This window comes from Suricata suricatta, chromosome 8 (assembly GCF_006229205.1).
Source record: "Suricata suricatta isolate VVHF042 chromosome 8, meerkat_22Aug2017_6uvM2_HiC, whole genome shotgun sequence".
NCBI lineage: Eukaryota > Metazoa > Chordata > Mammalia > Carnivora > Herpestidae > Suricata > Suricata suricatta.
This window is the reverse complement of record NC_043707.1, coordinates 48,532,512-48,545,061: the sequence shown is the minus strand read 5'-3', so window position 1 is coordinate 48,545,061 and position 12,550 is coordinate 48,532,512. Positions and strand designations below refer to the sequence as shown.

At 38.3% G+C, this 12,550-nt stretch overlaps 1 protein-coding gene across 1 annotated transcript in view; it reads left to right on the top strand.

Moving 5' to 3' along the window:
* Positions 1-12,550, top strand: part of MAGI3 (membrane associated guanylate kinase, WW and PDZ domain containing 3) — a 234,503-nt gene that overhangs the window by 21,365 nt on the left and 200,588 nt on the right. The window lies entirely within an intron of this gene.

Below are 12,550 nucleotides of genomic sequence, written 5' to 3'. Positions count from 1 at the left end.
CTGAAGTATAAATCGGCTTCATCTTCTTCCGAGTGGCAGTCCTTTATGTGGGGTTGACAAGCTCTCAGTTACAAAGAAGTCTAGAGCATGGATTTTGGTTATTCTCCACTTGAATTCCAGCCCTGCCAACCATTCTTCATTCAAAAGTTTCAGAGACTATATAGAATCAGGACCAAAAAAAAAAAAAAAAGGCCCAGAAGCAATCATTAACAGTACTTTTGCCTTTTACTATTTTATTTTGGCTGTGACATTCCTAGACATGAGATTACTTGGTTAAACAAAAAATAACGAACGTTTTTGGGGATCTTGATAACTGTTACCTAATACATTTTCATTGTACCATTTTGTCTTCATATCTTTGGAGTTTTATTTTCTTATTTAGACAAACATCGGATCTTCTAGCCAAAAAGAGATTCATTCTTCTTTTGGTTCTAAGAGTCCTCCATTGTTTTGGATTGTTGACTAAATTCTTTAACCATGTGGGGAAAACTCCAGCCCTCACCTCACAGCAGTAACTGTCGTATAGATAAATGACACGATATGCCAGGTTGTCAGCCCTGCCTTGGTAGGTAACTAGCCCAGTGAGGATGCCAGGTCTCTACTGGTGATAGATTGTGTTCTGTCTTCTGCCTAAAATTTTGCCACAGGTAAAATTGCTTTGATCAATGCAAGATAGGGTCCTTTGACTCTAAATGTAAACCTCTCTAACTTGGATCTCTGGCACTGACCTCCTCACTTCCTAGTTTCTGCCCTTCGTTAGCCGTAGCCAGATGGACCTTGTGTAAAAGCGGAAGTAATCTTGGCTATACAGCCAAAGTTGTTGATATTTCCATTTTAAACAACTGAATCCGTCTTAAATTTTGAGTCTGTAAGTAAATTAAAACCCAAAACCAGTTTTGGGGTAAGCTTCCAGTAAACTGCCAAAATGTTTAAAAACACGACCCTGACAAATATAAAACCCGTAATAGACAACCTCTTCTCGGAAATGTAATCTTCTCATTGTTGAGTGACAGTGTTTCAGTATTAAAGCTGAGCTGTTTCGACGCATTGACCTTAATCTAGTGGAAGGCGTAGGCTTTGACATCGACACACAATCTCCATCTTAGTAACCATAAAATGCCTTATTTTTAAGTTACTGTTTCTGAACCTTATATTTTCACTAATGACTTCTGATAGTATAATTATGCACCTCTATTGTATCTTTTGTCAGAAGGCTGATTTGTAAATAAAGGCTGATTTTCGTAAGTGTCTTGGTACATTTGTGAATTAATTGCCTCAGATTACGTCCCATATGTAACCTGAAATAGTATCTGAAAGTGTCATTTTAAGTCACAATGACTCTTGAAAAACTGATGAATTAAGCGAGCTATAACTTTTGTTAGACATGTTTGTTCCTTGTTTTCCTCTCCGAATTTTAAGCAAAAATGAATTTTTAAAGAATAAAGTTGAATTTTATCTTCTATTTAGTATCTATATAAAAATAGATATTTACATTTAGTAATAGTAATACTGTAGTTCTGTGAATTAGCTTATTTCAATCCAACTTAACATATATTGCAAAAGCAGTTTTAAATAAAGACTTTATTTAATGTTTACATGTACAGTACTGCTAGGCGATGTAATTAATTAAGACTTAAGAGTTTCTTTCATACTTGTAACATTAATTTCAATTGTTACGTGAAATTTGGTATATTATTTTCTTAGTAAGATGACCTTATAAGTTTCACAGTATTTGTGTGAATGTATAACTAGACAAAATAATGAAAATCTGAAGCAATCCTTGCATTTTCAGAAACACGCAATTGTTAATCCTAGATCCATTTCCCTATTGTGTTTTGGGTAACTTTCTTGTAATTGCTTAGCTAGTAGTCTTTTCGGGAACACAGTCCTACTAATAACCAGTGTAGGCAGTTATAACTCAAGTCTTTCTGCCCCCAAATTCATTTAAATGTAAAGGAATTGTTATCTATTTTTTTTAAATTACCCAGGCCCTTTGCTTTACTGACTGAATAATTTACTTTTAATCAAATACATATGGATGAATCCTCCCAGTCCACCCCCACACGTCAGCCTGACGGGACCCCGTCACCGTCTGGTTATTTGGGGAGGTTTGTGCATATCAGCAATAGTGGAGAATGATTGTTTCTTGTTTCCTGAATGCCTGCCACTCTTCGAGTCCTTTGCATTTTATGCTCAGACTGTTGACTGCTGTGATCTTCCTTAGCCTCTATTTTTCATGTCATCTTTGCCATTACGTCCTGCGCTTCAGCCCCAGGTTAGTTTTCTCGAGCATCACCTTTGTTATGTCATTCCTGTGTTCTAAAACATCCATGGTGATTTCTCTTGTTGCCTGAAATCCTCCGCGTAGCACGGAAGTCTTCACAGGTATGGACCCAGCCTGCTCGTCCAGCCTCACCTCCAGCTGTTCCCTCCTGTACAGATGAAATGGGCTTGGTTCTTACTCGAGAATATGCCTTTTATTTCTTGTTAGTGTTAAAATTTCTGGTATGTTATCCCTTTACCCTTTCTCCCAGTATCTTGTCTTTCTACTAATTGTTAAATCAGTTCATTTCATATTTTATGGATAGAATTGTATATACAGAATTAGGTTAGATTATGGAGGCTTTGCAAGCTAGTCAGAGATTTTTGTATTTAACCTAAAGTCAGTGAGAATAACCAAATGTTTTTGAGCTGAGGTTTATCTAATTAATAAAAAATGTATGCTTAATCTGGCACAGGTGTGTAGGGCAGCTTAGAGGCGCTAGAGGAGAGTGTGGAAACGTTTAAGGGAAGAGTCCCATTTCCCAGGACAAGTAGAACACGTAGAACCCCGTGGTAAGGAAGAGATACCAGGTATCAAAGGTGACAGATTTTGAGATACAGAAGAAAAGAGAATGTGAAGGACAGCTGGTTGAAGGAGGAATATGATCTACATTTTAAGTTTGTTAGGATGATAGGATGAGTGAGGTCCTCAGGTTTGATCCTGAGCCTTAGGACTTGTTTCTCGGAGCGCGCCTGGGTGGCTCAGTTGGTTAAACATCTGCCTCTTGATTTCAGCACAGGTCCTGATCTCACAATTCGTGAGTTCAAGCCCCACATCGGGGCTGTGTGGGGCCTGCTTGTGATTCTCTATCTCCCCTCTACCCCCCTTCCTCCCCCACTTTTCCTCTCCCTCAAAATAAATAGATAAAAACAACAACAACCTTGTTTCTCAAAATCAGAATGAAATGCATGGAGTTTCATTCAAATAAAAATGATAAAATTACATATTAAAATGTGTGTGTTTATAGCAGATGTATACGGTACTATAAATAGTAAAGGTGATATTGGCTGATACTTCGTTTTAAATATAACATGAAATAACTATTGAATCACCTTTGAATAATTACCGTTGAATCTAGCAATAGAATCATTGGTGATTTTTTTTGTCAGATTTATTAAGATATAATTTACTGAAAGTAAATATAATCATATAATGGAGGTCAGTCATATAGTCAACTGTCACAATCAAAATTGAGAATGTTTCCATCACATAAAATTTTCTAGTGCTCCTTTATAGTTGGTGATCTTTTGAGTGTGTAATTTTTACCTTGTCATATACTTCATCAAAATAAAAAATTGGGGTTCTAACCAAACAAGTGATCATAGGAGTGCATATTCGGAGTCTTAAATTGGGGGTATTTGCTGATATCTGGTAGTTTATATTTAACTGAGTAATTGAAGAAAGAGACTGATGTATATGTGTCCTTTCAGGTTTCTTCTTGCTCCCCCTCCTTCCCTCTTTGATTTCCTTCTAAAATCAGGGCCCTCTCCTGCGCTCAGTTTTGGGGCTGCGTACTTGTACGTGCTTGACTTTACTCATCCGTAGTGGTCGTCACACTGTTAATATGACGGTTACTTGTTGGTGCCCTGTTACTGCCTCACCAACGTAGTTCATGGTCACGGTCATTATTTTATCCTAACCAGTGACTGGCCTAGTAGGTGCTCAAAAAAACAAGGTCTGAATGCGTTTGCCTTCTTATCTGATTTAAATACTTGAGAATCATATTAGACTCTTTCAACCCCTCCTCTTGAAAAAAAATAAAAAGTGATTACCAAGTTGTGTCACTTCTTTCTCTGTAATACTTTTTAATATTCTCCTCCGTTTAGTTTCATATCTTCTTTCTTGTCTGGGCTTTTTTCACTTCAAAAATGGGGCGCTTTGATTTCAGTTTTTTGCTTTTCCCTTTTATCTTGTAAACCACTGCTAAGTCAGTTTTATGTAAGCCATTCTCTTACCCAGAAACCTCAGTGGTTCCCTGTTTACCAGAGAAGATATAAGCTTATTTGTCTAGCATGCAAGACCTTTATTTACAACTTATTTAGAAAGTTTGAGTGTGGGCGCATGTAATGCACTACGATGGGTGACTTAGTCACTTGTTTGGCTCTGTAATTTGCTTCCAACTCACTTTTTCTGCCATCTTTTTCTACTTACTGACATAAAATTCTTCACAGTGCCTGACTTGGTTGCTCGTTTGAATATGTCTTTTTGTCACCTTGCCCTTATTTGTGCTGTTCTCTGGTCTGATATGTTCTTTTCTGTTTCTGTCTGAGTTCCCCCCAGGTCCCACCTCACTCTCCACATCTGACCCTTCTTGTCCATTGAGCACGATCTCTTCAACCCTTTTATGGCACTGTCTACACTGCCCATTTGTTATATTGCCTTGTATTTTTTCCTCTTTTCCTCCTATTTAAAATACGCTGTCTGCTTGTGTACAACTGAAAGCAAGTTGAAGTTGGGGACCGTGTCTAATACACATTTGAGTTTCCCACTATCTGTAAAGTAGGTCTTGGGCTTAGTGATCTTCAATAAGCATATGTCTGATTGGAGGAAGTAGAAACCTGTTTGCCCTTCTGCATAGAAGCTCAGTGAGAAAGTATGAGAATGAATAATTTCTTTGCTCCTACAGTTCTGAAATACAGTGATTGGCGTGCACTAAGCTTCAGCATCTATGGACGGACCTGAAATAAGAACAACCTTCACAATTATAAAAAGAATTATACTGTTGTTACAGTGCTTATTACATTTGTAACAAACATTTGTCAAACATTTCACTTATTATTATTTTTTTTGCTGCATCCTTATTTCGCTGGAAGTTGCAGATGAAGCTACCCAATAACCATTTAAATATTTTGTAAAAGCATTTGGCTTAACTAATGCTATACCTTTGTTTACATGGTCCTTTGTGATAAATTCTACAGTTTGCATGATAATTAAAAACAAATGTAGAGTTTAGGGGTCCTGGTAGCAGGGACTGTTAGTCATATGCATAATATAGGGAACTTTTATCTTCAGGTTCCACAGTGATTTTAGTAATCAAGGAGTCCTATGACTGAAAGTCTCAATTGAGAAGTCCTCAGTCTAATGCCTTAAATCCTTATAGTTGGGGAAGAAATTGAAGATTCTAAAGGTTAAATTATGTAATTGCTCAGTTTGTGTTGAGAGAAGAGGAAGCATAAGGCCTTTTAATCTTTGAGAAGATCAAAACTGTTGGCGTTTCTGAACAGTTATTTCATTTCAACCTAATAGTTGTTTGTTGAGCATCTACTCTGAGAATGTGTGTGCTAAGGGCCAGTGGATCAAAGGGATAGGGCTGTAGACATCATTGCTGGAGGGAAAGTTTAAAGCTGTTTTGGGCCAGGAGAAGAGGTTGCAAGGCAAGGATGAAGAAAACACGTGGAGTTTTAGACAAAGATTGGGAATGTCCCAAAGGGTGAGCCTTCAAATTGTGTCAGTTAAAGAGTGGTTGAAGACCTCTTTCAGTGTGGAAGAATGAGTCTATTGGTTTCCTGTTGATGCTGGAACAAATTATATACATTTAGTGGCATAAATGGGCACGGATGTATTACCATACAGTCCCAGAGGTCACAAGTCTACATGGGTGAGCAAGGCTGTGGTCCTTCCATATGCTGTAGGGAAGAATCTAATTCCTTGCCTTTTTCAGTTTCCAGAGGCTGCCTGCGTTCTTAGGCTTCTAGTCCCTTCCTTCATCTTCCAAGTGCATCACTCCAGCCTCTGCTAACTTGTTCACATTTTCTCTCACTCTGACCCTCCTACTTCCCTCTTAAGAAGCCCTTGTTGATGATCTTGGGTCCACCAGGAGAATCTGAGCTGACCTTTCTATCTCAGTCAAGATCATTAACATATCACATCTGCAAAGTCCTTTTTGCCATGTGAGATCATATTCTTGGAGGTTCTGCAGATTAGGATGGATTTAGCCTACCACAAAGAGCCTAGGAAACTTGATAACTCACTTCAAATATTTGAAGGGCTGACATGTAGAAGATGGAAGAAGGATTAGGCTTTTTCTGTGTGGTCCCCAGGGATAGAATTAGAACTTGTGGGTGGAAGTCGCAGAGAGACAGATTTGTACCCACTGTAAGAGAACTTTCTAACAGCCAGAGCTGTGAGAATGGAGTGGGCAGTCTCGGAAAGCAGCAGCATGTCCCAGACGCCGGCAGTGTCGAGCAGAGGAGGGAGGTCCTCTTACTGGAGTTGCTGCAGGGGAGTCTCCACTTTGGCTGGACCGAGGCAAGCCTCAGACCCTTGTTAGCCCCAGACTGAGGGATTCTCAGTGCACAGCCCAGCCAATTAGCATTTGGACTTGACACATGGCCCCTTGCCTTAAGGAATTCCATTTTGGCTCATTAGTTGCTTAACGGCTTCATTGTTACCCTTTCAACATTGCAGAAAACGAAAGGCTGAAAAAGGAGATTGAACACAAGGGTATAGATTTAGAAACTCATTGCAGGACAGTGACCCAATTCTATTTGGTAAACATTCTTGTGGATTAAATGTATTTTCACTTATTTTCATAACCCCCAATTCTTTCATCCAGGTGAAAGAAAAAATAGACATTTAAAAAAAACAGGGTAGAGGACATTTCTAAAAAGTTACATGGAAAGGAGTTTGAATAATCCTGCAGTTTTCCAAATGGAAGTTTGTGGAATTCAGTAGGCCATCGTGAAGACTTTAGGTGAAGAAAGCAGTAAGGATAGAGTGCACTTAGCCATGTTGGATATTTTACAGTTTCTCTGGGAAGATCGAATCTCTCTTAGTAATTCGCTTTCAGGTCTACTCCCAAAGCTACACTGCAGCTCTGGGAATCCAAGTCAAAGGCCAGTACACCGGGGAGTGGCTTTTATACTGATAGTCAATAAAGATTGCTTTGGGAGACCTGAAAAAGTTTGAACTTTGAGACATCTCATGATGTATTAGGTACCAAATTCATTTCCTAGTTTTCTAGATTAAAACTTTTTTTTTTTTTTTTGAGAAGCCTACAGCATTTGCTTTAAGATGTGTTTTTGCTGAAATTGAACTAACTTGAACATATTTTCTACCCAGTCTGGCAGAGTGCAGCATCATGGTATTGACCTACCCCCTCCCCCGCCCCCGAGACTGTTGTGCTTTATGTTTTCTACTTAATGATCTTTGACTTTACTAACAATCCACATAAGATTTCCATGGTTTCTCTAGCTTCCAACTTAAGATTTCAAACCTATCCCAGATGGTAGGTATGTTTAAGGATTCTGGTAAATAAATCAAATGTTCTGTTAAAAAATCTGTGCCATTGATTTGACAGTTAAAGAGAGGTAATCCCATCAGGGGTTTGACCAGGGTATGAATCATTACATATTAACATTGGAGAGGGCTTTGAGAAATGACCTTACCTGACCCTCTTCTTTATTTTTATTTTTTAATTTTTTAAAATGTTTGTTTATTTTTGAGAGAAAGAGAGCATGAGCAGGGGAGGGGCAGAGAGAGAAGGAGACATAGAATCTGAAGCAGGCTCCAGGCTCTGAGCTGTCAGCACAGAGCCTGACATGGGGCTTGAACCCACAAACTGTGAGATTATGACCTGAGCCAAAACCAGACGCTCAACCAACTGAGCCACCCAGGCCCCCCCGACCCTCTTCTTTTAAGAGGCAGATGACCCTTCCCTCACTTGCACACCTGGGAAAGGAAGAAGAGAAGAAAGGAAGAGGTGCTTTGGTGGCTGAGTTGGTTAAGCACTGACTCTTGATTTGGGCTCAGGTCATGATCTTATGGGTGTGAGATCCCAGCACGGAGCCCATTTGAGATTCTCCCTCTCCCTCTGCCCCTCCCCTGTTCACATGCACACTCTTTCTATCAAAAAGAGGCAAGTGACTTATATTTCTCAAGGTGGAGAATCTAAACCAAGGTTTCATAAAATCTGGTTTTTAGAGCCTTCAAGAACGCCCTGAAGCTACATGTAAAATTTCTGTGAATGTAACTCTTTTATGGGGCAAAGGTCCACTGACTTGTATTAATTCATTGATAAATTATTCTGTACCTCCTTTCTATTATTTGGTAAATGGTATGTGTCAGTCTTGTACTGGGCACTTGGGCCATACTCTTAATGCAACATTTAAACAAACGTTGATTTTTGAAATTTATCCACAGCCGGTAGGAAGTAACCAACCCTTAGAGAAAGGAAGCTGTATTGCTATTATAATAATGGGTGCCAGTAGTTATTTTAGTTGAGTAGATCTCACAGGGTTCTGGTTATACTGGGAAGGAAATCAGAACTGCATGCAGTAAAGCAGATATAAGGGGCTAGGACTCTGTCGCTACTTGAGGTTCTTTGTTTTGTGGTATATTTCTGGTCTACTCTTGTTCTGTTGTCATTATATTCCTCTGTGGCCTAGAACTACCTTGGCTTTGTATTTTTGTATTTTTTTTTTAAATCTATGTGTATTTGGGCTTGGTTTTGCCTACTGATTGTCTGATAACAGGATCTGGTGACCTGGGTGCTGTACTGTATGTGCCCAAAGAAATCGTGTTTGTTTTTGGAGTCTTTCTACCATTTGTGTGAACTGACTTCATAGTGGTAGATAAAACCCACCTTGCCCAGCTCTGTCTTTACTGACAGGGTAAAGTCAGAGCTTTTGACTGGAAGGGTGTGAACTTAGTTAGCAATTACTGTTTTTAGTTTACTTGAAATTTTTATTGATGAAACTGTAAATCCACATATAGTTGTAAGAAATAACAGAGATCCCATGTATCTTTTCCCCAACTTACCCCAATGGTAGCATCTTGTACACATTATAGTGTCACAACCAGGAGAGTAACATTAATGCGATCCATCAGTCTTACCCAGTTTTTCTTGTGTGTGTGTGTGTGTGTATTTCTGTATGGTTTTCTCACTCGTGTAGGTTTGTGTATCCACCGTCGTAGACCAGCTGTAGGACCATTTCTTCACGGGGGTCCTTCCAGTTCCCTGTACAGCCGCGCTTCACTTGCAGTTTCCTTCCTACTCTCCATCTTCCTAACTCCAGCAACTGCTGATCTGTTTTCTATTTCCACAGTTTTCTCATTTCATAAATGTTACATAAATGCAATATGTAACTTCTGGGGATTGGCTTTTTTTTTCATTCAGCATAATCTCCTGGATGTTCATCTGAGTTGTGGGTAGTAAGAGTTTCAACATTCATGCCCAAGTTTTAGTGTGAACATAAATGAAAAGGTAGCAACTGGTCTTATAAAATGAGTTGGGAAATGTTCCTTTCCCCTCTGTCTTATGAAGAGATGGACAGGTTGTATAAAACTGGTTTTAATTTTCTTTATATGTTCACAAAATTCTCCAGTGAAATCTTCTAAGCCTGGGGATTTCTTTTTTTCGTTTTTAGACTACAAATTTAATTTCCTTAGGGTTTACAGGATTATTCAGATTATTTCATCTTACTTGAGTGGTTTTTGAGGAATTACCATTTTCTTCGAAATTAGTGAATCTATAAGTATAAGGTAGTAAATTTGTTAATATTTATTTATTCTTTTAATGGGTGCTGGATCTGTAGTAATATCTCCTATTTCATTCCTGATGTTGGCGATTTATGTCTTCTCTATATTAGTCTTTGTAGATAGAAGTTAATCAATTTCAGTGATAGGTTTTCAAAGAACCAGCTTTTTGTTTAATTAATTTTCTCTTTTGGCCTCTTCCACAATCATTGATTTTGCTTTTCTCTTTATTTCCTTCTTTCTGCTTGCTTGCTTTGGGTTTATTTTGTTCTTTTTTTTTTTTTTTTTCTAGTTTCTTGAGGTAATAACAGATTGAGACCTTTCCTTATTTTTAATGTAGATATTTGTTGCTATACATTTCCCTGTCAGCACTGCTTTAGCTGCACCCCACATATTTTGGTATGTTGTACTTTAATTTTCATTCAGTTTTGTATATTTAAAAAAATGTTTATTTTTGAGAAAGAGAGGATGAATGGGAGAGAGGGGCAGAGAGAGGGAGACGGGAGATCTGAAACAGGCTCTGTGCTGACAGCAGTGAGCCCACTGTGGGGCTCGAACTCATGAACCGTGACATCATGACTTGAGCATGACTGACATCCAACTTGAGTCAGATACTCAACCGACTGAACCACCCACATGCCCCTCTTTTATTGGTTTCTAATTGATATCATTATGATCAAAGAACATAGTATATATGATTTGAATTTTTAAAAGTTTGTGAATGTTTCTTATATAGTCCAGGATATTCTCTCTCAGTGAATTTTCTATAGGTACTTGAAAAAATTTGGGGTATTCTGTTTGTTGGGGTGTTCTGTTTATATCAAATAGATTCTGTTGATTACTTTTGTTGTTTGTGGACCTTCTATGTCTTTGCTGATTTTCTTTTTAGTAGTTCTGTTAGTTGCTAAGGGGGATATTGAAATTTCCTACAATTAATTGTGGATTTGTTTATTTCCCCTTCCAGGTTTGTCAGGTTTTACTTCCTATATTTTGAGGCTCTGTTTTTTGGTGTACACACAGTTAAGGTTCTTTATGCTTTCCTGGTAGATTGATCCTTTTATTGTTTCATAAAATCCCTATTTGCCTTTCATAATTTTCTTTGTTTTCAAGTGTACTTTGTCAGATACTGATATCACTCTTGCTTTCTTAAATTAACACTTTCATAGCATACTTTTTTCTGTTCCTTGTTGAATTTGGACTGACTTTTTTTTAAATAAATAGCTTGTATTGGGGTCACTTTTTTTTAACGTTTATTCATTTTTGAGAGAGACAGACTGTGTGTGAGAGAGACACAGAATCTGAAGCAGGCTCTAGGCTCTGAACTATCAGCACAGAGCCTGATGCAAGGATCAAACTCACAAAGCACAAGATCATGACCTGAGCCAAAGTTGGAGGCTTAACCAACTGAGCCATACAGGTGTCCCTGGTTTTTTTTTTTTTTTGTCTTTTTTTCTCTCTCTCTCTTTTTTTTTTTTTTAAAGCATGCTGTCAGTCTCTGTCTTGATGAGTATTTAGATCATTTGCTTTTAAGGTGATTGTCTTAGTCTGCTCAGGCTTCCATAACAATGCTATAGGCCAGTTGACTTAAGCAATAAACATTAATTTTTTCACAATTCTGGAGACTGAGAAGTCCAAGATCAAGGTATTTGCAAGGCAGGTTTCATTCTGAAGCCCCTTCTCCTGGCTTGCAGGTGGCCACCATCATGATTTGTTCTTTGTGGTGGGTGGAGAGAGTCTAGAGCTATTATCTCTTCTTATAAGGACACTCCCCTTCCCCTGTGACTTTAATTACCTCCTAAAAGCCCTTTCTCCAAATACAGTCACTTTAAAAATTAGGGCTTCAGATCTGTAGGAATTTGAGGGGAATGCAGTTTAGTATATAGTAGTAATTGTTTATAGGTGAATGCTTAGGTCTGCCATTTTTTTATTTGATTATGGTTAGTTTTTATAGTGTTGCTCTGGGTCTCTCTCTCTCTCTCTCTCTCTCTCTCTCTCTCTCTCTCTCACACACACACACACACACACACACACACACACACACACACACACACTCACACAGTAGTCCCTCCTTATCTACAGTTTCACTTTCCTTAGTTGCATTTGCCTGCAGTCACCTGAAGTCTGGAAGCAGATGATCCTCCTGACATATCGTCAGAAGGTCAAGTGGTTGACTAAAGCTTCATCCTAATGCCCGTCATTCATTTCACTTCATGCCATCATGTAGGTGCTTTGTCACAAAAAGGATGAGTATAGGACACTGTATCGCTCTATGTTCTATTTAATTCTTAATCTGTTACTGTGCCTAATTTATAAGTTAAACTTTATCATAGGTATGTATGTATAGAAGATATAGAGTTTGGTACTCTCTGTAGTTTCAGGCAATTTGGAACATATCCACTCCCTTCCACCTCCCCTCCCCCCATGGATAAGAGTAGACTACTGTATATTCTCAGTCCCCTGGGTCCACATTCTACCACTTTGAGTAAAGTATGAAAACCTTACTTCCATTTAGGTTCCTTTATCTTTCCCACTTTTAAATATTAGACATCAGATGGTATTAACAACTTTTGTTTCCATCTTAAGGTATAATCTATAAAACTCATGAAAACGGTAGTTTATTGTACGTACCCATATTTCTGTTCAGTTATTCTTTCTTCTGGTTCTCCAAGATTCCTTTATTTCTTTATCATTTCCTTTCTGTTTTAAGACCCTTTTTAAGCCATTCTTTAAGAGTATGTCTGCCAGTGACAA